Source organism: Heptranchias perlo, chromosome 9 (assembly GCF_035084215.1).
Source record: "Heptranchias perlo isolate sHepPer1 chromosome 9, sHepPer1.hap1, whole genome shotgun sequence".
NCBI classification, from domain to species: Eukaryota; Metazoa; Chordata; class Chondrichthyes; order Hexanchiformes; family Hexanchidae; genus Heptranchias; species Heptranchias perlo.
In genome coordinates, this window is record NC_090333.1 from 1,897,451 (window position 1) to 1,923,527 (window position 26,077).

The 26,077-nt window shown below is 49.7% G+C and overlaps 6 non-coding genes and 5 pseudogenes across 6 annotated transcripts; all 11 read right to left on the minus strand.

Annotated features, from left to right (window-relative positions):
• Nucleotides 1–1,362: 1,362 nt before the first annotated feature.
• LOC137325730 (U2 spliceosomal RNA) lies at nt 1,363–1,553 on the minus strand. Its single transcript, XR_010963972.1, has one exon. It is a non-coding gene; the product is annotated as a U2 spliceosomal RNA (small nuclear RNA).
• A 1,892-nt stretch (nt 1,554–3,445) lies between these two features.
• Nucleotides 3,446–3,648, minus strand: LOC137325867 (U2 spliceosomal RNA; annotated as a pseudogene).
• Nucleotides 3,649–5,721: 2,073 nt separating this feature from the next.
• Nucleotides 5,722–5,921, minus strand: LOC137325842 (U2 spliceosomal RNA). The gene has a single exon (XR_010964036.1). It is a non-coding gene; the product is annotated as a U2 spliceosomal RNA (small nuclear RNA).
• Nucleotides 5,922–7,994: 2,073 nt separating this feature from the next.
• LOC137325843 (U2 spliceosomal RNA) lies at nt 7,995–8,194 on the minus strand. The gene has a single exon (XR_010964037.1). It is a non-coding gene; the product is annotated as a U2 spliceosomal RNA (small nuclear RNA).
• Nucleotides 8,195–10,267: 2,073 nt separating this feature from the next.
• LOC137325844 (U2 spliceosomal RNA) lies at nt 10,268–10,467 on the minus strand. Its single transcript, XR_010964038.1, has one exon. It is a non-coding gene; the product is annotated as a U2 spliceosomal RNA (small nuclear RNA).
• A 2,073-nt stretch (nt 10,468–12,540) lies between these two features.
• Nucleotides 12,541–12,740, minus strand: LOC137325845 (U2 spliceosomal RNA). The gene has a single exon (XR_010964039.1). It is a non-coding gene; the product is annotated as a U2 spliceosomal RNA (small nuclear RNA).
• A 2,083-nt stretch (nt 12,741–14,823) lies between these two features.
• LOC137325731 (U2 spliceosomal RNA) lies at nt 14,824–15,014 on the minus strand. Its single transcript, XR_010963973.1, has one exon. It is a non-coding gene; the product is annotated as a U2 spliceosomal RNA (small nuclear RNA).
• A 1,898-nt stretch (nt 15,015–16,912) lies between these two features.
• Nucleotides 16,913–17,083, minus strand: LOC137326009 (U2 spliceosomal RNA; annotated as a pseudogene).
• Nucleotides 17,084–19,239: 2,156 nt separating this feature from the next.
• LOC137325958 (U2 spliceosomal RNA) lies at nt 19,240–19,462 on the minus strand (annotated as a pseudogene).
• Nucleotides 19,463–21,531: 2,069 nt separating this feature from the next.
• On the minus strand, nt 21,532–21,751 carry LOC137325921 (U2 spliceosomal RNA; annotated as a pseudogene).
• A 2,081-nt stretch (nt 21,752–23,832) lies between these two features.
• Nucleotides 23,833–24,003, minus strand: LOC137325988 (U2 spliceosomal RNA; annotated as a pseudogene).
• Nucleotides 24,004–26,077: the final 2,074 nt, after the last annotated feature.

Below are 26,077 nucleotides of genomic sequence, written 5' to 3' on the forward strand. Positions count from 1 at the left end.
TGGCTAAACTGTCGAAAGAAACAAGGCGTTAATGTTTCAGAAGTGCCTATTGAAAGGTGTCTCTCAAGCTGCTCCCTGACTGGGCCCTGTCCATTGTCATGTTAATCGCTGGTTAAACTGTCGGAAGAAACAAGGCGTTAATGTTTCAGAAGTGCATATTGAAAAATGTCTTTCAAACTGCTCCCTGACTGGGCCCCGTTCATTGTCATGTTAATCCCAGGGCGGGGCGGGACTGCTTTGACCAGGAGACCTGTTTTCCGGGACGCAGGTGTGACATTCCAGGGAGGCACCTACTTTGTGCTGATTCGAAACTACGACTACAACGGCAACTTGCAGTTCTATATTACAACAACAACGCGCTGCATTGAAACTAAAAGTTAGATTTTCAATCCCATAGTCCACCAATCGGATGGGAGACGGTGTGTGTCTGTGTGTGTGTGTGTGTGTGAGAGTCAGTGTCAGTCAGTCTCTCTCTCTCTCTCTCACTCTCACTCTAACTCTAACTCAGAGCTGCTGTGGAAGGAAACCTTTTTAAAAAGAACTTGCATATTGAAAAAAAGATGTGTCTCAAGCTGCCGGGCCCTGTCCATTGTCACGTTAATGGCAGGGCGGGCAGGACTGCTTTGACCAGGAGACCTGTTTTCTGGGACGCAGGTGTGAGATTCCAGGGGACCTGCTTTGTGCTGATTTCCCTGCGTGCGTGCGTCCGTCCCTCCCTGCCTCCCTCCCCCCAGGCCTTCCTTCTGAACACCTTTGTCGTTTAATCGAGGGTCAAAAGCCTGCCTGTGAAAGGGAAGGATCAGCCGGTCGGCCCCCTGCTGGTCGCTGCTGCCAGCGCAGCGCAGCGCAGCAGGCGTGCGTGTCCTCAGCCTCTTGTACAAGTTCCCAGGGAGTTGAGGCAGTTCCCTCCGGTGGTCTAGTGGTCTAAGACGCAACCTTTTAAACTCGTTGAGACCCGGGTTCGAATCCCGGTCGGGGGGATGACTTTCTGGTGCAGATTAATTGGCACCACTCAAAGAAAGTCTCCCCTCCTGAGCGCTAATGCTCCACCCTCACCACCGCCACCTTTTCCTCTCCTTGACAAACAGACAGACAGTCCAGTTCGGGAGCGCAGCTTGCATTTGAAAGCAGACCCTGCTTGTTCAAAGTCAACGGCACCAAGTTATTTTGCACTTTGAATTATATCGCTACGTGCGAGCGGCATTCAGCCGAGGAGAAGAAAGAAATACCACTGAGCTGAGAAAGTAAGTGTAATATATCAGCTTTATTCTCAGTAATAATACATACACACACACACACACACACACACACACACAGAGACGCTGGGAAAGAGCTGTTTTTCCTTTTGAATATCTCCCCACAGGGAGGTGCACCGTTCCCAGAGACACTGCAATACTGGGTCGATGCGTGGAGTGGACGGAGCAAGCCCCTGTTCCATCTCCCTGTTCCAAAAATCAATTTAATATATGGTCCCCAGATAGGGGACGTATCAGATATTAAACTGATAAGAACAGATACTACACTTGATCTTAGCCAAAAGGCCGAGAAGCGATGACGCGCTCGATGCGAATTGATCTCGGCTCCTGTTTGCACTCCCTCTTTGGTCTCTGGCTGCCTGTGTTTAATGCAGTCTAGAAGCACTGCCGTTCTCTCCCACTCTGGCCACATTTTTGCCACCGTTTCTAATTGCAACAGTGGATGAGTTTAAAGATTTTTTTCCCTTTCTTGCCAGGATTGCTTGACAGATTGGTAAATTTGCCAGTAGGCCACCAATCAGATGGGAGAGGGTTGGGTCTCACCGGACCTCCGTCAGTCAGTCTCAGTCACTAACGAACTGCCGTGGAAGGAGACCTCTTTAAGGAAAACTAGTGACGTGATGTGACGTGTCTCACAGTGAGTGAGTGAGATTGCAACGGCCAATTGAGAAAGAGGTGAGGTGCTGACAATCGGCAGCTCGTGTTGAAACATTCATTCCACGGCAGGCAAGACCAATGAAAAAAAATACTGCAGAGGCTGGCTCGGCTGGCTGGCTGGCTGGCTGGCTGGAAATGGGAAATAAAAACACAAGACGTGTTAAAGGCTGGCTAAACTGTCGAAAGAAACAAGGCGTTAATGTTTCAGAAGTGCCTATTGAAAGGTGTCTCTCAAGCTGCTCCCTGACTGGGCCCTGTCCATTGTCATGTTAATCGCTGGTTAAACTGTCGGAAGAAACAAGGCGTTAATGTTTCAGAAGTGCATATTGAAAAATGTCTTTCAAACTGCTCCCTGACTGGGCCCCGTTCATTGTCATGTTAATCCCAGGGCGGGGCGGGACTGCTTTGACCAGGAGACCTGTTTTCCGGGACGCAGGTGTGACATTCCAGGGAGGCACCTACTTTGTGCTGATTCGAAACTACGACTACAACGGCAACTTGCAGTTCTATATTACAACAACAACGCGCTGCATTGAAACTAAAAGTTAGATTTTCAATCCCATAGTCCACCAATCGGATGGGAGACGGTGTGTGTCTGTGTGTGTGTGTGTGAGAGTCAGTGTCAGTCAGTCTCTCTCTCTCTCTCTCTCTCTCTCTCACTCTAACTCTAACTCTAACTCAGAGCTGCTGTGGAAGGAAACCTTTTTAAAAAGAACTTGCATATTGAAAAAAAGATGTGTCTCAAGCTGCCGGGCCCTGTCCATTGTCACGTTAATGGCAGGGCGGGCAGGACTGCTTTGACCAGGAGACCTGTTTTCTGGGACGCAGGTGTGAGATTCCAGGGGACCTGCTTTGTGCTGATTTCCCTGCGTGCGTGCGTCCGTCCCTCCCTGCCTCCCTCCCCCCAGGCCTTCCTTCTGAACACCTTTGTCGTTTAATCGAGGGTCAAAAGCCTGCCTGTGAAAGGGAAGGATCAGCCGGTCGGCCCCCTGCTGGTCGCTGCTGCCAGCGCAGCGCAGCGCAGCAGGCGTGCGTGTCCTCAGCCTCTTGTACAAGTTCCCAGGGAGTTGAGGCAGTTCCCTCCGGTGGTCTAGTGGTCTAAGACGCAACCTTTTAAACTCGTTGAGACCCGGGTTCGAATCCCGGTCGGGGGGATGACTTTCTGGTGCAGATTAATTGGCACCACTCAAAGAAAGTCTCCCCTCCTGAGCGCTAATGCTCCACCCTCACCACCGCCACCTTTTCCTCTCCTTGACAAACAGACAGACAGTCCAGTTCGGGAGCGCAGCTTGCATTTGAAAGCAGACCCTGCTTGTTCAAAGTCAACGGCACCAAGTTATTTTGCACTTTGAATTATATCGCTACGTGCGAGCGGCATTCAGCCGAGGAGAAGAAAGAAATACCACTGAGCTGAGAAAGTAAGTGTAATATATCAGCTTTATTCTCAGTAATAATACATACACACACACACACACACACACACACAGAGACGCTGGGAAAGAGCTGTTTTTCCTTTTGAATATCTCCCCACAGGGAGGTGCACCGTTCCCAGAGACACTGCAATACTGGGTCGATGCGTGGAGTGGACGGAGCAAGCCCCTGTTCCATCTCCCTGTTCCAAAAATCAATTTAATATATGGTCCCCAGATAGGGGACGTATCAGATATTAAACTGATAAGAACAGATTTTTTTTTTTTTTTCCTGACACTCTGGGGTGCCTTATTGCCTTACAGATTCATTCCAGATTCCTTGCAGTGACATTACATCAAGCCAAAGCTCTACAAGCCAAAGCTCTACACTCTGCCCGAGGGGATTTCTCCCTGACTGCATCCCCCCGGCATACAATGGCAGGAAGGCTCCAAATGGTTGCCTTCCCCCACTTGACCACTTGATCTTAGCCAAAAGGCCGAGAAGCGATGACGCGCTCGATGCGAATTGATCTCGGCTCCTGTTTGCACTCCCTCTTTGGTCTCTGGCTGCCTGTGTTTAATGCAGTCTAGAAGCACTGCCGTTCTCTCCCACTCTGGCCACATTTTTGCCACCGTTTCTAATTGCAACAGTGGATGAGTTTAAAGATTTTTTTCCCTTTCTTGCCAGGATTGCTTGACAGATTGGTAAATTTGCCAGTAGGCCACCAATCAGATGGGAGAGGGTTGGGTCTCACCGGACCTCCGTCAGTCAGTCTCAGTCACTAACGAACTGCCGTGGAAGGAGACCTCTTTAAGGAAAACTAGTGACGTGATGTGACGTGTCTCACAGTGAGTGAGTGAGATTGCAACGGCCAATTGAGAAAGAGGTGAGGTGCTGACAATCGGCAGCTCGTGTTGAAACATTCATTCCACGGCAGGCAAGACCAATGAAAAAAAATACTGCAGAGGCTGGCTCGGCTGGCTGGCTGGCTGGCTGGCTGGAAATGGGAAATAAAAACACAAGACGTGTTAAAGGCTGGCTAAACTGTCGAAAGAAACAAGGCGTTAATGTTTCAGAAGTGCCTATTGAAAGGTGTCTCTCAAGCTGCTCCCTGACTGGGCCCTGTCCATTGTCATGTTAATCGCTGGTTAAACTGTCGGAAGAAACAAGGCGTTAATGTTTCAGAAGTGCATATTGAAAAATGTCTTTCAAACTGCTCCCTGACTGGGCCCCGTTCATTGTCATGTTAATCCCAGGGCGGGGCGGGACTGCTTTGACCAGGAGACCTGTTTTCCGGGACGCAGGTGTGACATTCCAGGGAGGCACCTACTTTGTGCTGATTCGAAACTACGACTACAACGGCAACTTGCAGTTCTATATTACAACAACAACGCGCTGCATTGAAACTAAAAGTTAGATTTTCAATCCCATAGTCCACCAATCGGATGGGAGACGGTGTGTGTCTGTGTGTGTGTGTGTGTGTGAGAGTCAGTGTCAGTCAGTCTCTCTCTCTCTCTCTCACTCTCACTCTAACTCTAACTCAGAGCTGCTGTGGAAGGAAACCTTTTTAAAAAGAACTTGCATATTGAAAAAAAGATGTGTCTCAAGCTGCCGGGCCCTGTCCATTGTCACGTTAATGGCAGGGCGGGCAGGACTGCTTTGACCAGGAGACCTGTTTTCTGGGACGCAGGTGTGAGATTCCAGGGGACCTGCTTTGTGCTGATTTCCCTGCGTGCGTGCGTCCGTCCCTCCCTGCCTCCCTCCCCCCAGGCCTTCCTTCTGAACACCTTTGTCGTTTAATCGAGGGTCAAAAGCCTGCCTGTGAAAGGGAAGGATCAGCCGGTCGGCCCCCTGCTGGTCGCTGCTGCCAGCGCAGCGCAGCGCAGCAGGCGTGCGTGTCCTCAGCCTCTTGTACAAGTTCCCAGGGAGTTGAGGCAGTTCCCTCCGGTGGTCTAGTGGTCTAAGACGCAACCTTTTAAACTCGTTGAGACCCGGGTTCGAATCCCGGTCGGGGGGATGACTTTCTGGTGCAGATTAATTGGCACCACTCAAAGAAAGTCTCCCCTCCTGAGCGCTAATGCTCCACCCTCACCACCGCCACCTTTTCCTCTCCTTGACAAACAGACAGACAGTCCAGTTCGGGAGCGCAGCTTGCATTTGAAAGCAGACCCTGCTTGTTCAAAGTCAACGGCACCAAGTTATTTTGCACTTTGAATTATATCGCTACGTGCGAGCGGCATTCAGCCGAGGAGAAGAAAGAAATACCACTGAGCTGAGAAAGTAAGTGTAATATATCAGCTTTATTCTCAGTAATAATACATACACACACACACACACACACACACACACACAGAGACGCTGGGAAAGAGCTGTTTTTCCTTTTGAATATCTCCCCACAGGGAGGTGCACCGTTCCCAGAGACACTGCAATACTGGGTCGATGCGTGGAGTGGACGGAGCAAGCCCCTGTTCCATCTCCCTGTTCCAAAAATCAATTTAATATATGGTCCCCAGATAGGGGACGTATCAGATATTAAACTGATAAGAACAGATTTTTTTTTGTTTCTGACACTCTGGGGTGCCTTATTGCCTTACAGATTCATTCCAGATTCCTTGCAGTGACATTACATCAAGCCAAAGCTCTACAAGCCAAAGCTCTACACTCTGCCCGAGGGGATTTCTCCCTGACTGCATCCCCCCGGCATACAATGGCAGGAAGGCTCCAAATGGTTGCCTTCCCCCACTTGACCACTTGATCTTAGCCAAAAGGCCGAGAAGCGATGACGCGCTCGATGCGAATTGATCTCGGCTCCTGTTTGCACTCCCTCTTTGGTCTCTGGCTGCCTGTGTTTAATGCAGTCTAGAAGCACTGCCGTTCTCTCCCACTCTGGCCACATTTTTGCCACCGTTTCTAATTGCAACAGTGGATGAGTTTAAAGATTTTTTTCCCTTTCTTGCCAGGATTGCTTGACAGATTGGTAAATTTGCCAGTAGGCCACCAATCAGATGGGAGAGGGTTGGGTCTCACCGGACCTCCGTCAGTCAGTCTCAGTCACTAACGAACTGCCGTGGAAGGAGACCTCTTTAAGGAAAACTAGTGACGTGATGTGACGTGTCTCACAGTGAGTGAGTGAGATTGCAACGGCCAATTGAGAAAGAGGTGAGGTGCTGACAATCGGCAGCTCGTGTTGAAACATTCATTCCACGGCAGGCAAGACCAATGAAAAAAAATACTGCAGAGGCTGGCTCGGCTGGCTGGCTGGCTGGCTGGCTGGAAATGGGAAATAAAAACACAAGACGTGTTAAAGGCTGGCTAAACTGTCGAAAGAAACAAGGCGTTAATGTTTCAGAAGTGCCTATTGAAAGGTGTCTCTCAAGCTGCTCCCTGACTGGGCCCTGTCCATTGTCATGTTAATCGCTGGTTAAACTGTCGGAAGAAACAAGGCGTTAATGTTTCAGAAGTGCATATTGAAAAATGTCTTTCAAACTGCTCCCTGACTGGGCCCCGTTCATTGTCATGTTAATCCCAGGGCGGGGCGGGACTGCTTTGACCAGGAGACCTGTTTTCCGGGACGCAGGTGTGACATTCCAGGGAGGCACCTACTTTGTGCTGATTCGAAACTACGACTACAACGGCAACTTGCAGTTCTATATTACAACAACAACGCGCTGCATTGAAACTAAAAGTTAGATTTTCAATCCCATAGTCCACCAATCGGATGGGAGACGGTGTGTGTCTGTGTGTGTGTGTGTGTGTGAGAGTCAGTGTCAGTCAGTCTCTCTCTCTCTCTCTCACTCTCACTCTAACTCTAACTCAGAGCTGCTGTGGAAGGAAACCTTTTTAAAAAGAACTTGCATATTGAAAAAAAGATGTGTCTCAAGCTGCCGGGCCCTGTCCATTGTCACGTTAATGGCAGGGCGGGCAGGACTGCTTTGACCAGGAGACCTGTTTTCTGGGACGCAGGTGTGAGATTCCAGGGGACCTGCTTTGTGCTGATTTCCCTGCGTGCGTGCGTCCGTCCCTCCCTGCCTCCCTCCCCCCAGGCCTTCCTTCTGAACACCTTTGTCGTTTAATCGAGGGTCAAAAGCCTGCCTGTGAAAGGGAAGGATCAGCCGGTCGGCCCCCTGCTGGTCGCTGCTGCCAGCGCAGCGCAGCGCAGCAGGCGTGCGTGTCCTCAGCCTCTTGTACAAGTTCCCAGGGAGTTGAGGCAGTTCCCTCCGGTGGTCTAGTGGTCTAAGACGCAACCTTTTAAACTCGTTGAGACCCGGGTTCGAATCCCGGTCGGGGGGATGACTTTCTGGTGCAGATTAATTGGCACCACTCAAAGAAAGTCTCCCCTCCTGAGCGCTAATGCTCCACCCTCACCACCGCCACCTTTTCCTCTCCTTGACAAACAGACAGACAGTCCAGTTCGGGAGCGCAGCTTGCATTTGAAAGCAGACCCTGCTTGTTCAAAGTCAACGGCACCAAGTTATTTTGCACTTTGAATTATATCGCTACGTGCGAGCGGCATTCAGCCGAGGAGAAGAAAGAAATACCACTGAGCTGAGAAAGTAAGTGTAATATATCAGCTTTATTCTCAGTAATAATACATACACACACACACACACACACACACACACACAGAGACGCTGGGAAAGAGCTGTTTTTCCTTTTGAATATCTCCCCACAGGGAGGTGCACCGTTCCCAGAGACACTGCAATACTGGGTCGATGCGTGGAGTGGACGGAGCAAGCCCCTGTTCCATCTCCCTGTTCCAAAAATCAATTTAATATATGGTCCCCAGATAGGGGACGTATCAGATATTAAACTGATAAGAACAGATTTTTTTTTGTTTCTGACACTCTGGGGTGCCTTATTGCCTTACAGATTCATTCCAGATTCCTTGCAGTGACATTACATCAAGCCAAAGCTCTACAAGCCAAAGCTCTACACTCTGCCCGAGGGGATTTCTCCCTGACTGCATCCCCCCGGCATACAATGGCAGGAAGGCTCCAAATGGTTGCCTTCCCCCACTTGACCACTTGATCTTAGCCAAAAGGCCGAGAAGCGATGACGCGCTCGATGCGAATTGATCTCGGCTCCTGTTTGCACTCCCTCTTTGGTCTCTGGCTGCCTGTGTTTAATGCAGTCTAGAAGCACTGCCGTTCTCTCCCACTCTGGCCACATTTTTGCCACCGTTTCTAATTGCAACAGTGGATGAGTTTAAAGATTTTTTTCCCTTTCTTGCCAGGATTGCTTGACAGATTGGTAAATTTGCCAGTAGGCCACCAATCAGATGGGAGAGGGTTGGGTCTCACCGGACCTCCGTCAGTCAGTCTCAGTCACTAACGAACTGCCGTGGAAGGAGACCTCTTTAAGGAAAACTAGTGACGTGATGTGACGTGTCTCACAGTGAGTGAGTGAGATTGCAACGGCCAATTGAGAAAGAGGTGAGGTGCTGACAATCGGCAGCTCGTGTTGAAACATTCATTCCACGGCAGGCAAGACCAATGAAAAAAAATACTGCAGAGGCTGGCTCGGCTGGCTGGCTGGCTGGCTGGCTGGAAATGGGAAATAAAAACACAAGACGTGTTAAAGGCTGGCTAAACTGTCGAAAGAAACAAGGCGTTAATGTTTCAGAAGTGCCTATTGAAAGGTGTCTCTCAAGCTGCTCCCTGACTGGGCCCTGTCCATTGTCATGTTAATCGCTGGTTAAACTGTCGGAAGAAACAAGGCGTTAATGTTTCAGAAGTGCATATTGAAAAATGTCTTTCAAACTGCTCCCTGACTGGGCCCCGTTCATTGTCATGTTAATCCCAGGGCGGGGCGGGACTGCTTTGACCAGGAGACCTGTTTTCCGGGACGCAGGTGTGACATTCCAGGGAGGCACCTACTTTGTGCTGATTCGAAACTACGACTACAACGGCAACTTGCAGTTCTATATTACAACAACAACGCGCTGCATTGAAACTAAAAGTTAGATTTTCAATCCCATAGTCCACCAATCGGATGGGAGACGGTGTGTGTCTGTGTGTGTGTGTGTGTGTGAGAGTCAGTGTCAGTCAGTCTCTCTCTCTCTCTCTCACTCTCACTCTAACTCTAACTCAGAGCTGCTGTGGAAGGAAACCTTTTTAAAAAGAACTTGCATATTGAAAAAAAGATGTGTCTCAAGCTGCCGGGCCCTGTCCATTGTCACGTTAATGGCAGGGCGGGCAGGACTGCTTTGACCAGGAGACCTGTTTTCTGGGACGCAGGTGTGAGATTCCAGGGGACCTGCTTTGTGCTGATTTCCCTGCGTGCGTGCGTCCGTCCCTCCCTGCCTCCCTCCCCCCAGGCCTTCCTTCTGAACACCTTTGTCGTTTAATCGAGGGTCAAAAGCCTGCCTGTGAAAGGGAAGGATCAGCCGGTCGGCCCCCTGCTGGTCGCTGCTGCCAGCGCAGCGCAGCGCAGCAGGCGTGCGTGTCCTCAGCCTCTTGTACAAGTTCCCAGGGAGTTGAGGCAGTTCCCTCCGGTGGTCTAGTGGTCTAAGACGCAACCTTTTAAACTCGTTGAGACCCGGGTTCGAATCCCGGTCGGGGGGATGACTTTCTGGTGCAGATTAATTGGCACCACTCAAAGAAAGTCTCCCCTCCTGAGCGCTAATGCTCCACCCTCACCACCGCCACCTTTTCCTCTCCTTGACAAACAGACAGACAGTCCAGTTCGGGAGCGCAGCTTGCATTTGAAAGCAGACCCTGCTTGTTCAAAGTCAACGGCACCAAGTTATTTTGCACTTTGAATTATATCGCTACGTGCGAGCGGCATTCAGCCGAGGAGAAGAAAGAAATACCACTGAGCTGAGAAAGTAAGTGTAATATATCAGCTTTATTCTCAGTAATAATACATACACACACACACACACACACACACACACACAGAGACGCTGGGAAAGAGCTGTTTTTCCTTTTGAATATCTCCCCACAGGGAGGTGCACCGTTCCCAGAGACACTGCAATACTGGGTCGATGCGTGGAGTGGACGGAGCAAGCCCCTGTTCCATCTCCCTGTTCCAAAAATCAATTTAATATATGGTCCCCAGATAGGGGACGTATCAGATATTAAACTGATAAGAACAGATTTTTTTTTGTTTCTGACACTCTGGGGTGCCTTATTGCCTTACAGATTCATTCCAGATTCCTTGCAGTGACATTACATCAAGCCAAAGCTCTACAAGCCAAAGCTCTACACTCTGCCCGAGGGGATTTCTCCCTGACTGCATCCCCCCGGCATACAATGGCAGGAAGGCTCCAAATGGTTGCCTTCCCCCACTTGACCACTTGATCTTAGCCAAAAGGCCGAGAAGCGATGACGCGCTCGATGCGAATTGATCTCGGCTCCTGTTTGCACTCCCTCTTTGGTCTCTGGCTGCCTGTGTTTAATGCAGTCTAGAAGCACTGCCGTTCTCTCCCACTCTGGCCACATTTTTGCCACCGTTTCTAATTGCAACAGTGGATGAGTTTAAAGATTTTTTTCCCTTTCTTGCCAGGATTGCTTGACAGATTGGTAAATTTGCCAGTAGGCCACCAATCAGATGGGAGAGGGTTGGGTCTCACCGGACCTCCGTCAGTCAGTCTCAGTCACTAACGAACTGCCGTGGAAGGAGACCTCTTTAAGGAAAACTAGTGACGTGATGTGACGTGTCTCACAGTGAGTGAGTGAGATTGCAACGGCCAATTGAGAAAGAGGTGAGGTGCTGACAATCGGCAGCTCGTGTTGAAACATTCATTCCACGGCAGGCAAGACCAATGAAAAAAAATACTGCAGAGGCTGGCTCGGCTGGCTGGCTGGCTGGCTGGCTGGAAATGGGAAATAAAAACACAAGACGTGTTAAAGGCTGGCTAAACTGTCGAAAGAAACAAGGCGTTAATGTTTCAGAAGTGCCTATTGAAAGGTGTCTCTCAAGCTGCTCCCTGACTGGGCCCTGTCCATTGTCATGTTAATCGCTGGTTAAACTGTCGGAAGAAACAAGGCGTTAATGTTTCAGAAGTGCATATTGAAAAATGTCTTTCAAACTGCTCCCTGACTGGGCCCCGTTCATTGTCATGTTAATCCCAGGGCGGGGCGGGACTGCTTTGACCAGGAGACCTGTTTTCCGGGACGCAGGTGTGACATTCCAGGGAGGCACCTACTTTGTGCTGATTCGAAACTACGACTACAACGGCAACTTGCAGTTCTATATTACAACAACAACGCGCTGCATTGAAACTAAAAGTTAGATTTTCAATCCCATAGTCCACCAATCGGATGGGAGACGGTGTGTGTCTGTGTGTGTGTGTGTGTGTGAGAGTCAGTGTCAGTCAGTCTCTCTCTCTCTCTCTCACTCTCACTCTAACTCTAACTCAGAGCTGCTGTGGAAGGAAACCTTTTTAAAAAGAACTTGCATATTGAAAAAAAGATGTGTCTCAAGCTGCCGGGCCCTGTCCATTGTCACGTTAATGGCAGGGCGGGCAGGACTGCTTTGACCAGGAGACCTGTTTTCTGGGACGCAGGTGTGAGATTCCAGGGGACCTGCTTTGTGCTGATTTCCCTGCGTGCGTGCGTCCGTCCCTCCCTGCCTCCCTCCCCCCAGGCCTTCCTTCTGAACACCTTTGTCGTTTAATCGAGGGTCAAAAGCCTGCCTGTGAAAGGGAAGGATCAGCCGGTCGGCCCCCTGCTGGTCGCTGCTGCCAGCGCAGCGCAGCGCAGCAGGCGTGCGTGTCCTCAGCCTCTTGTACAAGTTCCCAGGGAGTTGAGGCAGTTCCCTCCGGTGGTCTAGTGGTCTAAGACGCAACCTTTTAAACTCGTTGAGACCCGGGTTCGAATCCCGGTCGGGGGGATGACTTTCTGGTGCAGATTAATTGGCACCACTCAAAGAAAGTCTCCCCTCCTGAGCGCTAATGCTCCACCCTCACCACCGCCACCTTTTCCTCTCCTTGACAAACAGACAGACAGTCCAGTTCGGGAGCGCAGCTTGCATTTGAAAGCAGACCCTGCTTGTTCAAAGTCAACGGCACCAAGTTATTTTGCACTTTGAATTATATCGCTACGTGCGAGCGGCATTCAGCCGAGGAGAAGAAAGAAATACCACTGAGCTGAGAAAGTAAGTGTAATATATCAGCTTTATTCTCAGTAATAATACATACACACACACACACACACACACACACACACAGAGACGCTGGGAAAGAGCTGTTTTTCCTTTTGAATATCTCCCCACAGGGAGGTGCACCGTTCCCAGAGACACTGCAATACTGGGTCGATGCGTGGAGTGGACGGAGCAAGCCCCTGTTCCATCTCCCTGTTCCAAAAATCAATTTAATATATGGTCCCCAGATAGGGGACGTATCAGATATTAAACTGATAAGAACAGATTTTTTTTTGTTTCTGACACTCTGGGGTGCCTTATTGCCTTACAGATTCATTCCAGATTCCTTGCAGTGACATTACATCAAGCCAAAGCTCTACAAGCCAAAGCTCTACACTCTGCCCGAGGGGATTTCTCCCTGACTGCATCCCCCCGGCATACAATGGCAGGAAGGCTCCAAATGGTTGCCTTCCCCCACTTGACCACTTGATCTTAGCCAAAAGGCCGAGAAGCGATGACGCGCTCGATGCGAATTGATCTCGGCTCCTGTTTGCACTCCCTCTTTGGTCTCTGGCTGCCTGTGTTTAATGCAGTCTAGAAGCACTGCCGTTCTCTCCCACTCTGGCCACATTTTTGCCACCGTTTCTAATTGCAACAGTGGATGAGTTTAAAGATTTTTTTCCCTTTCTTGCCAGGATTGCTTGACAGATTGGTAAATTTGCCAGTAGGCCACCAATCAGATGGGAGAGGGTTGGGTCTCACCGGACCTCCGTCAGTCAGTCTCAGTCACTAACGAACTGCCGTGGAAGGAGACCTCTTTAAGGAAAACTAGTGACGTGATGTGACGTGTCTCACAGTGAGTGAGTGAGATTGCAACGGCCAATTGAGAAAGAGGTGAGGTGCTGACAATCGGCAGCTCGTGTTGAAACATTCATTCCACGGCAGGCAAGACCAATGAAAAAAAATACTGCAGAGGCTGGCTCGGCTGGCTGGCTGGCTGGCTGGCTGGAAATGGGAAATAAAAACACAAGACGTGTTAAAGGCTGGCTAAACTGTCGAAAGAAACAAGGCGTTAATGTTTCAGAAGTGCCTATTGAAAGGTGTCTCTCAAGCTGCTCCCTGACTGGGCCCTGTCCATTGTCATGTTAATCGCTGGTTAAACTGTCGGAAGAAACAAGGCGTTAATGTTTCAGAAGTGCATATTGAAAAATGTCTTTCAAACTGCTCCCTGACTGGGCCCCGTTCATTGTCATGTTAATCCCAGGGCGGGGCGGGACTGCTTTGACCAGGAGACCTGTTTTCCGGGACGCAGGTGTGACATTCCAGGGAGGCACCTACTTTGTGCTGATTCGAAACTACGACTACAACGGCAACTTGCAGTTCTATATTACAACAACAACGCGCTGCATTGAAACTAAAAGTTAGATTTTCAATCCCATAGTCCACCAATCGGATGGGAGACGGTGTGTGTCTGTGTGTGTGTGTGTGAGAGTCAGTGTCAGTCAGTCTCTCTCTCTCTCTCTCTCTCTCTCTCACTCTAACTCTAACTCTAACTCAGAGCTGCTGTGGAAGGAAACCTTTTTAAAAAGAACTTGCATATTGAAAAAAAGATGTGTCTCAAGCTGCCGGGCCCTGTCCATTGTCACGTTAATGGCAGGGCGGGCAGGACTGCTTTGACCAGGAGACCTGTTTTCTGGGACGCAGGTGTGAGATTCCAGGGGACCTGCTTTGTGCTGATTTCCCTGCGTGCGTGCGTCCGTCCCTCCCTGCCTCCCTCCCCCCAGGCCTTCCTTCTGAACACCTTTGTCGTTTAATCGAGGGTCAAAAGCCTGCCTGTGAAAGGGAAGGATCAGCCGGTCGGCCCCCTGCTGGTCGCTGCTGCCAGCGCAGCGCAGCGCAGCAGGCGTGCGTGTCCTCAGCCTCTTGTACAAGTTCCCAGGGAGTTGAGGCAGTTCCCTCCGGTGGTCTAGTGGTCTAAGACGCAACCTTTTAAACTCGTTGAGACCCGGGTTCGAATCCCGGTCGGGGGGATGACTTTCTGGTGCAGATTAATTGGCACCACTCAAAGAAAGTCTCCCCTCCTGAGCGCTAATGCTCCACCCTCACCACCGCCACCTTTTCCTCTCCTTGACAAACAGACAGACAGTCCAGTTCGGGAGCGCAGCTTGCATTTGAAAGCAGACCCTGCTTGTTCAAAGTCAACGGCACCAAGTTATTTTGCACTTTGAATTATATCGCTACGTGCGAGCGGCATTCAGCCGAGGAGAAGAAAGAAATACCACTGAGCTGAGAAAGTAAGTGTAATATATCAGCTTTATTCTCAGTAATAATACATACACACACACACACACACACACACACACACACACAGAGACGCTGGGAAAGAGCTGTTTTTCCTTTTGAATATCTCCCCACAGGGAGGTGCACCGTTCCCAGAGACACTGCAATACTGGGTCGATGCGTGGAGTGGACGGAGCAAGCCCCTGTTCCATCTCCCTGTTCCAAAAATCAATTTAATATATGGTCCCCAGATAGGGGACGTATCAGATATTAAACTGATAAGAACAGATACTACACTTGATCTTAGCCAAAAGGCCGAGAAGCGATGACGCGCTCGATGCGAATTGATCTCGGCTCCTGTTTGCACTCCCTCTTTGGTCTCTGGCTGCCTGTGTTTAATGCAGTCTAGAAGCACTGCCGTTCTCTCCCACTCTGGCCACATTTTTGCCACCGTTTCTAATTGCAACAGTGGATGAGTTTAAAGATTTTTTTCCCTTTCTTGCCAGGATTGCTTGACAGATTGGTAAATTTGCCAGTAGGCCACCAATCAGATGGGAGAGGGTTGGGTCTCACCGGACCTCCGTCAGTCAGTCTCAGTCACTAACGAACTGCCGTGGAAGGAGACCTCTTTAAGGAAAACTAGTGACGTGATGTGACGTGTCTCACAGTGAGTGAGTGAGATTGCAACGGCCAATTGAGAAAGAGGTGAGGTGCTGACAATCGGCAGCTCGTGTTGAAACATTCATTCCACGGCAGGCAAGACCAATGAAAAAAAATACTGCAGAGGCTGGCTCGGCTGGCTGGCTGGCTGGCTGGCTGGAAATGGGAAATAAAAACACAAGACGTGTTAAAGGCTGGCTAAACTGTCGAAAGAAACAAGGCGTTAATGTTTCAGAAGTGCCTATTGAAAGGTGTCTCTCAAGCTGCTCCCTGACTGGGCCCTGTCCATTGTCATGTTAATCGCTGGTTAAACTGTCGGAAGAAACAAGGCGTTAATGTTTCAGAAGTGCATATTGAAAAATGTCTTTCAAACTGCTCCCTGACTGGGCCCCGTTCATTGTCATGTTAATCCCAGGGCGGGGCGGGACTGCTTTGACCAGGAGACCTGTTTTCCGGGACGCAGGTGTGACATTCCAGGGAGGCACCTACTTTGTGCTGATTCGAAACTACGACTACAACGGCAACTTGCAGTTCTATATTACAACAACAACGCGCTGCATTGAAACTAAAAGTTAGATTTTCAATCCCATAGTCCACCAATCGGATGGGAGACGGTGTGTGTCTGTGTGTGTGTGTGTGAGAGTCAGTGTCAGTCAGTCTCTCTCTCTCTCTCTCTCTCTCTCTCACTCTAACTCTAACTCTAACTCAGAGCTGCTGTGGAAGGAAACCTTTTTAAAAAGAACTTGCATATTGAAAAAAAGATGTGTCTCAAGCTGCCGGGCCCTGTCCATTGTCACGTTAATGGCAGGGCGGGCAGGACTGCTTTGACCAGGAGACCTGTTTTCTGGGACGCAGGTGTGAGATTCCAGGGGACCTGCTTTGTGCTGATTTCCCTGCGTGCGTGCGTCCGTCCCTCCCTGCCTCCCTCCCCCCAGGCCTTCCTTCTGAACACCTTTGTCGTTTAATCGAGGGTCAAAAGCCTGCCTGTGAAAGGGAAGGATCAGCCGGTCGGCCCCCTGCTGGTCGCTGCTGCCAGCGCAGCGCAGCGCAGCAGGCGTGCGTGTCCTCAGCCTCTTGTACAAGTTCCCAGGGAGTTGAGGCAGTTCCCTCCGGTGGTCTAGTGGTCTAAGACGCAACCTTTTAAACTCGTTGAGACCCGGGTTCGAATCCCGGTCGGGGGGATGACTTTCTGGTGCAGATTAATTGGCACCACTCAAAGAAAGTCTCCCCTCCTGAGCGCTAATGCTCCACCCTCACCACCGCCACCTTTTCCTCTCCTTGACAAACAGACAGACAGTCCAGTTCGGGAGCGCAGCTTGCATTTGAAAGCAGACCCTGCTTGTTCAAAGTCAACGGCACCAAGTTATTTTGCACTTTGAATTATATCGCTACGTGCGAGCGGCATTCAGCCGAGGAGAAGAAAGAAATACCACTGAGCTGAGAAAGTAAGTGTAATATATCAGCTTTATTCTCAGTAATAATACATACACACACACACACACACACACACACACACACAGAGACGCTGGGAAAGAGCTGTTTTTCCTTTTGAATATCTCCCCACAGGGAGGTGCACCGTTCCCAGAGACACTGCAATACTGGGTCGATGCGTGGAGTGGACGGAGCAAGCCCCTGTTCCATCTCCCTGTTCCAAAAATCAATTTAATATATGGTCCCCAGATAGGGGACGTATCAGATATTAAACTGATAAGAACAGATTTTTTTTTTTTTTTTTTTTTTTTTTTTTTTTTTTTTTTTTTTTTTTTTTTTTTTTTTTTTTTTTCTGACACTCTGGGGTGCCTTATTGCCTTACAGATTCATTCCAGATTCCTTGCAGTGACATTACATCAAGCCAAAGCTCTACAAGCCAAAGCTCTGCACTCTGCCCGAGGGGATTTCTCCCTGACTGCATCCCCCCGGCATACAATGGCAGGAAGGCTCCAAATGGTTGCCTTCCCCCACTTGACCACTTGATCTTAGCCAAAAGGCCGAGAAGCGATGACGCGCTCGATGCGAATTGATCTCGGCTCCTGTTTGCACTCCCTCTTTGGTCTCTGGCTGCCTGTGTTTAATGCAGTCTAGAAGCACTGCCGTTCTCTCCCACTCTGGCCACATTTTTGCCACCGTTTCTAATTGCAACAGTGGATGAGTTTAAAGATTTTTTTCCCTTTCTTGCCAGGATTGCTTGACAGATTGGTAAATTTGCCAGTAGGCCACCAATCAGATGGGAGAGGGTTGGGTCTCACCGGACCTCCGTCAGTCAGTCTCAGTCACTAACGAACTGCCGTGGAAGGAGACCTCTTTAAGGAAAACTAGTGACGTGATGTGACGTGTCTCACAGTGAGTGAGTGAGATTGCAACGGCCAATTGAGAAAGAGGTGAGGTGCTGACAATCGGCAGCTCGTGTTGAAACATTCATTCCACGGCAGGCAAGACCAATGAAAAAAAATACTGCAGAGGCTGGCTCGGCTGGCTGGCTGGCTGGCTGGCTGGAAATGGGAAATAAAAACACAAGACGTGTTAAAGGCTGGCTAAACTGTCGAAAGAAACAAGGCGTTAATGTTTCAGAAGTGCCTATTGAAAGGTGTCTCTCAAGCTGCTCCCTGACTGGGCCCTGTCCATTGTCATGTTAATCGCTGGTTAAACTGTCGGAAGAAACAAGGCGTTAATGTTTCAGAAGTGCATATTGAAAAATGTCTTTCAAACTGCTCCCTGACTGGGCCCCGTTCATTGTCATGTTAATCCCAGGGCGGGGCGGGACTGCTTTGACCAGGAGACCTGTTTTCTGGGACGCAGGTGTGACATTCCAGGGAGGCACCTACTTTGTGCTGATTCGAAACTACGACTACAACGGCAACTTGCAGTTCTATATTACAACAACAACGCGCTGCATTGAAACTAAAAGTTAGATTTTCAATCCCATAGTCCACCAATCGGATGGGAGACGGTGTGTGTCTGTGTGTGTGTGTGTGTGTGAGAGTCAGTGTCAGTCAGTCTCTCTCTCTCTCTCTCACTCTCACTCTAACTCTAACTCAGAGCTGCTGTGGAAGGAAACCTTTTTAAAAAGAACTTGCATATTGAAAAAAAGATGTGTCTCAAGCTGCCGGGCCCTGTCCATTGTCACGTTAATGGCAGGGCGGGCAGGACTGCTTTGACCAGGAGACCTGTTTTCTGGGACGCAGGTGTGAGATTCCAGGGGACCTGCTTTGTGCTGATTTCCCTGCGTGCGTGCGTCCGTCCCTCCCTGCCTCCCTCCCCCCAGGCCTTCCTTCTGAACACCTTTGTCGTTTAATCGAGGGTCAAAAGCCTGCCTGTGAAAGGGAAGGATCAGCCGGTCGGCCCCCTGCTGGTCGCTGCTGCCAGCGCAGCGCAGCGCAGCAGGCGTGCGTGTCCTCAGCCTCTTGTACAAGTTCCCAGGGAGTTGAGGCAGTTCCCTCCGGTGGTCTAGTGGTCTAAGACGCAACCTTTTAAACTCGTTGAGACCCGGGTTCGAATCCCGGTCGGGGGGATGACTTTCTGGTGCAGATTAATTGGCACCACTCAAAGAAAGTCTCCCCTCCTGAGCGCTAATGCTCCACCCTCACCACCGCCACCTTTTCCTCTCCTTGACAAACAGACAGACAGTCCAGTTCGGGAGCGCAGCTTGCATTTGAAAGCAGACCCTGCTTGTTCAAAGTCAACGGCACCAAGTTATTTTGCACTTTGAATTATATCGCTACGTGCGAGCGGCATTCAGCCGAGGAGAAGAAAGAAATACCACTGAGCTGAGAAAGTAAGTGTAATATATCAGCTTTATTCTCAGTAATAATACATACACACACACACACACACACACACACACACACAGAGACGCTGGGAAAGAGCTGTTTTTCCTTTTGAATATCTCCCCACAGGGAGGTGCACCGTTCCCAGAGACACTGCAATACTGGGTCGATGCGTGGAGTGGACGGAGCAAGCCCCTGTTCCATCTCCCTGTTCCAAAAATCAATTTAATATATGGTCCCCAGATAGGGGACGTATCAGATATTAAACTGATAAGAACAGATTTTTTTTTTTTTTTTTTTTTTTTTTTTTTTTTTTTCTGACACTCTGGGGTGCCTTATTGCCTTACAGATTCATTCCAGATTCCTTGCAGTGACATTACATCAAGCCAAAGCTCTACAAGCCAAAGCTCTACACTCTGCCCGAGGGGATTTCTCCCTGACTGCATCCCCCCGGCATACAATGGCAGGAAGGCTCCAAATGGTTGCCTTCCCCCACTTGACCACTTGATCTTAGCCAAAAGGCCGAGAAGCGATGACGCGCTCGATGCGAATTGATCTCGGCTCCTGTTTGCACTCCCTCTTTGGTCTCTGGCTGCCTGTGTTTAATGCAGTCTAGAAGCACTGCCGTTCTCTCCCACTCTGGCCACATTTTTGCCACCGTTTCTAATTGCAACAGTGGATGAGTTTAAAGATTTTTTTCCCTTTCTTGCCAGGATTGCTTGACAGATTGGTAAATTTGCCAGTAGGCCACCAATCAGATGGGAGAGGGTTGGGTCTCACCGGACCTCCGTCAGTCAGTCTCAGTCACTAACGAACTGCCGTGGAAGGAGACCTCTTTAAGGAAAACTAGTGACGTGATGTGACGTGTCTCACAGTGAGTGAGTGAGATTGCAACGGCCAATTGAGAAAGAGGTGAGGTGCTGACAATCGGCAGCTCGTGTTGAAACATTCATTCCACGGCAGGCAAGACCAATGAAAAAAAATACTGCAGAGGCTGGCTCGGCTGGCTGGCTGGCTGGCTGGCTGGAAATGGGAAATAAAAACACAAGACGTGTTAAAGGCTGGCTAAACTGTCGAAAGAAACAAGGCGTTAATGTTTCAGAAGTGCCTATTGAAAGGTGTCTCTCAAGCTGCTCCCTGACTGGGCCCTGTCCATTGTCATGTTAATCGCTGGTTAAACTGTCGGAAGAAACAAGGCGTTAATGTTTCAGAAGTGCATATTGAAAAATGTCTTTCAAACTGCTCCCTGACTGGGCCCCGTTCATTGTCATGTTAATCCCAGGGCGGGGCGGGACTGCTTTGACCAGGAGACCTGTTTTCTGGGACGCAGGTGTGACATTCCAGGGAGGCACCTACTTTGTGCTGATTCGAAACTACGACTACAACGGCAACTTGCAGTTCTATATTACAACAACAACGCGCTGCATTGAAACTAAAAGTTAGATTTTCAATCCCATAGTCCACCAATCGGATGGGAGACGGTGTGTGTCTGTGTGTGTGTGTGTGTGTGAGAGTCAGTGTCAGTCAGTCTCTCTCTCTCTCTCTCACTCTCACTCTAACTCTAACTCAGAGCTGCTGTGGAAGGAAACCTTTTTAAAAAGAACTTGCATATTGAAAAAAAGATGTGTCTCAAGCTGCCGGGCCCTGTCCATTGTCACGTTAATGGCAGGGCGGGCAGGACTGCTTTGACCAGGAGACCTGTTTTCTGGGACGCAGGTGTGAGATTCCAGGGGACCTGCTTTGTGCTGATTTCCCTGCGTGCGTGCGTCCGTCCCTCCCTGCCTCCCTCCCCCCAGGCCTTCCTTCTGAACACCTTTGTCGTTTAATCGAGGGTCAAAAGCCTGCCTGTGAAAGGGAAGGATCAGCCGGTCGGCCCCCTGCTGGTCGCTGCTGCCAGCGCAGCGCAGCGCAGCAGGCGTGCGTGTCCTCAGCCTCTTGTACAAGTTCCCAGGGAGTTGAGGCAGTTCCCTCCGGTGGTCTAGTGGTCTAAGACGCAACCTTTTAAACTCGTTGAGACCCGGGTTCGAATCCCGGTCGGGGGGATGACTTTCTGGTGCAGATTAATTGGCACCACTCAAAGAAAGTCTCCCCTCCTGAGCGCTAATGCTCCACCCTCACCACCGCCACCTTTTCCTCTCCTTGACAAACAGACAGACAGTCCAGTTCGGGAGCGCAGCTTGCATTTGAAAGCAGACCCTGCTTGTTCAAAGTCAACGGCACCAAGTTATTTTGCACTTTGAATTATATCGCTACGTGCGAGCGGCATTCAGCCGAGGAGAAGAAAGAAATACCACTGAGCTGAGAAAGTAAGTGTAATATATCAGCTTTATTCTCAGTAATAATACATACACACACATACACACACACACACACAGAGACGCTGGGAAAGAGCTGTTTTTCCTTTTGAATATCTCCCCACAGGGAGGTGCACCGTTCCCAGAGACACTGCAATACTGGGTCGATGCGTGGAGTGGACGGAGCAAGCCCCTGTTCCATCTCCCTGTTCCAAAAATCAATTTAATATATGGTCCCCAGATAGGGGACGTATCAGATATTAAACTGATAAGAACAGATTTTTTTTTTTTTTTTTTTTTTTTTTTTTTTTTCTGACACTCTGGGGTGCCTTATTGCCTTACAGATTCATTCCAGATTCCTTGCAGTGACATTACATCAAGCCAAAGCTCTACAAGCCAAAGCTCTACACTCTGCCCGAGGGGATTTCTCTCTGACTGCATCCCCCCGGCATACAATGGCAGGAAGGCTCCAAATGGTTGCCTTCCCCCACTTGACCACTTGATCTTAGCCAAAAGGCCGAGAAGCGATGACGCGCTCGATGCGAATTGATCTCGGCTCCTGTTTGCACTCCCTCTTTGGTCTCTGGCTGCCTGTGTTTAATGCAGTCTAGAAGCACTGCCGTTCTCTCCCACTCTGGCCACATTTTTGCCACCGTTTCTAATTGCAACAGTGGATGAGTTTAAAGATTTTTTTCCCTTTCTTGCCAGGATTGCTTGACAGATTGGTAAATTTGCCAGTAGGCCACCAATCAGATGGGAGAGGGTTGGGTCTCACCGGACCTCCGTCAGTCAGTCTCAGTCACTAACGAACTGCCGTGGAAGGAGACCTCTTTAAGGAAAACTAGTGACGTGATGTGACGTGTCTCACAGTGAGTGAGTGAGATTGCAACGGCCAATTGAGAAAGAGGTGAGGTGCTGACAATCGGCAGCTCGTGTTGAAACATTCATTCCACGGCAGGCAAGACCAATGAAAAAAAATACTGCAGAGGCTGGCTCGGCTGGCTGGCTGGCTGGCTGGCTGGAAATGGGAAATAAAAACACAAGACGTGTTAAAGGCTGGCTAAACTGTCGAAAGAAACAAGGCGTTAATGTTTCAGAAGTGCCTATTGAAAGGTGTCTCTCAAGCTGCTCCCTGACTGGGCCCTGTCCATTGTCATGTTAATCGCTGGTTAAACTGTCGGAAGAAACAAGGCGTTAATGTTTCAGAAGTGCATATTGAAAAATGTCTTTCAAACTGCTCCCTGACTGGGCCCCGTTCATTGTCATGTTAATCCCAGGGCGGGGCGGGACTGCTTTGACCAGGAGACCTGTTTTCCGGGACGCAGGTGTGACATTCCAGGGAGGCACCTACTTTGTGCTGATTCGAAACTACGACTACAACGGCAACTTGCAGTTCTATATTACAACAACAACGCGCTGCATTGAAACTAAAAGTTAGATTTTCAATCCCATAGTCCACCAATCGGATGGGAGACGGTGTGTGTCTGTGTGTGTGTGTGTGAGAGTCAGTGTCAGTCAGTCTCTCTCTCTCTCTCTCTCTCTCTCTCACTCTAACTCTAACTCTAACTCAGAGCTGCTGTGGAAGGAAACCTTTTTAAAAAGAACTTGCATATTGAAAAAAAGATGTGTCTCAAGCTGCCGGGCCCTGTCCATTGTCACGTTAATGGCAGGGCGGGCAGGACTGCTTTGACCAGGAGACCTGTTTTCTGGGACGCAGGTGTGAGATTCCAGGGGACCTGCTTTGTGCTGATTTCCCTGCGTGCGTGCGTCCGTCCCTCCCTGCCTCCCTCCCCCCAGGCCTTCCTTCTGAACACCTTTGTCGTTTAATCGAGGGTCAAAAGCCTGCCTGTGAAAGGGAAGGATCAGCCGGTCGGCCCCCTGCTGGTCGCTGCTGCCAGCGCAGCGCAGCGCAGCAGGCGTGCGTGTCCTCAGCCTCTTGTACAAGTTCCCAGGGAGTTGAGGCAGTTCCCTCCGGTGGTCTAGTGGTCTAAGACGCAACCTTTTAAACTCGTTGAGACCCGGGTTCGAATCCCGGTCGGGGGGATGACTTTCTGGTGCAGATTAATTGGCACCACTCAAAGAAAGTCTCCCCTCCTGAGCGCTAATGCTCCACCCTCACCACCGCCACCTTTTCCTCTCCTTGACAAACAGACAGACAGTCCAGTTCGGGAGCGCAGCTTGCATTTGAAAGCAGACCCTGCTTGTTCAAAGTCAACGGCACCAAGTTATTTTGCACTTTGAATTATATCGCTACGTGCGAGCGGCATTCAGCCGAGGAGAAGAAAGAAATACCACTGAGCTGAGAAAGTAAGTGTAATATATCAGCTTTATTCTCAGTAATAATACATACACACACACACACACACACACACACACACACAGAGACGCTGGGAAAGAGCTGTTTTTCCTTTTGAATATCTCCCCACAGGGAGGTGCACCGTTCCCAGAGACACTGCAATACTGGGTCGATGCGTGGAGTGGACGGAGCAAGCCCCTGTTCCATCTCCCTGTTCCAAAAATCAATTTAATATATGGTCCCCAGATAGGGGACGTATCAGATATTAAACTGATAAGAACAGATTTTTTTTTTTTTTTTTTTTTTTTTTTTTTTTTTTTTTTTTTTTCTGACACTCTGGGGTGCCTTATTGCCTTACAGATTCATTCCAGATTCCTTGCAGTGACATTACATCAAGCCAAAGCTCTACAAGCCAAAGCTCTACACTCTGCCCGAGGGGATTTCTCTCTGACTGCATCCCCCCGGCATACAATGGCAGGAAGGCTCCAAATGGTTGCCTTCCCCCACTTGACCACTTGATCTTAGCCAAAAGGCCGAGAAGCGATGACGCGCTCGATGCGAATTGATCTCGGCTCCTGTTTGCACTCCCTCTTTGGTCTCTGGCTGCCTGTGTTTAATGCAGTCTAGAAGCACTGCCGTTCTCTCCCACTCTGGCCACATTTTTGCCACCGTTTCTAATTGCAACAGTGGATGAGTTTAAAGATTTTTTTCCCTTTCTTGCCAGGATTGCTTGACAGATTGGTAAATTTGCCAGTAGGCCACCAATCAGATGGGAGAGGGTTGGGTCTCACCGGACCTCCGTCAGTCAGTCTCAGTCACTAACGAACTGCCGTGGAAGGAGACCTCTTTAAGGAAAACTAGTGACGTGATGTGACGTGTCTCACAGTGAGTGAGTGAGATTGCAACGGCCAATTGAGAAAGAGGTGAGGTGCTGACAATCGGCAGCTCGTGTTGAAACATTCATTCCACGGCAGGCAAGACCAATGAAAAAAAATACTGCAGAGGCTGGCTCGGCTGGCTGGCTGGCTGGCTGGCTGGAAATGGGAAATAAAAACACAAGACGTGTTAAAGGCTGGCTAAACTGTCGAAAGAAACAAGGCGTTAATGTTTCAGAAGTGCCTATTGAAAGGTGTCTCTCAAGCTGCTCCCTGACTGGGCCCTGTCCATTGTCATGTTAATCGCTGGTTAAACTGTCGGAAGAAACAAGGCGTTAATGTTTCAGAAGTGCATATTGAAAAATGTCTTTCAAACTGCTCCCTGACTGGGCCCCGTTCATTGTCATGTTAATCCCAGGGCGGGGCGGGACTGCTTTGACCAGGAGACCTGTTTTCCGGGACGCAGGTGTGACATTCCAGGGAGGCACCTACTTTGTGCTGATTCGAAACTACGACTACAACGGCAACTTGCAGTTCTATATTACAACAACAACGCGCTGCATTGAAACTAAAAGTTAGATTTTCAATCCCATAGTCCACCAATCGGATGGGAGACGGTGTGTGTCTGTGTGTGTGTGTGTGAGAGTCAGTGTCAGTCAGTCTCTCTCTCTCTCTCTCTCTCTCTCTCACTCTAACTCTAACTCTAACTCAGAGCTGCTGTGGAAGGAAACCTTTTTAAAAAGAACTTGCATATTGAAAAAAAGATGTGTCTCAAGCTGCCGGGCCCTGTCCATTGTCACGTTAATGGCAGGGCGGGCAGGACTGCTTTGACCAGGAGACCTGTTTTCTGGGACGCAGGTGTGAGATTCCAGGGGACCTGCTTTGTGCTGATTTCCCTGCGTGCGTGCGTCCGTCCCTCCCTGCCTCCCTCCCCCCAGGCCTTCCTTCTGAACACCTTTGTCGTTTAATCGAGGGTCAAAAGCCTGCCTGTGAAAGGGAAGGATCAGCCGGTCGGCCCCCTGCTGGTCGCTGCTGCCAGCGCAGCGCAGCGCAGCAGGCGTGCGTGTCCTCAGCCTCTTGTACAAGTTCCCAGGGAGTTGAGGCAGTTCCCTCCGGTGGTCTAGTGGTCTAAGACGCAACCTTTTAAACTCGTTGAGACCCGGGTTCGAATCCCGGTCGGGGGGATGACTTTCTGGTGCAGATTAATTGGCACCACTCAAAGAAAGTCTCCCCTCCTGAGCGCTAATGCTCCACCCTCACCACCGCCACCTTTTCCTCTCCTTGACAAACAGACAGACAGTCCAGTTCGGGAGCGCAGCTTGCATTTGAAAGCAGACCCTGCTTGTTCAAAGTCAACGGCACCAAGTTATTTTGCACTTTGAATTATATCGCTACGTGCGAGCGGCATTCAGCCGAGGAGAAGAAAGAAATACCACTGAGCTGAGAAAGTAAGTGTAATATATCAGCTTTATTCTCAGTAATAATACATACACACACATAC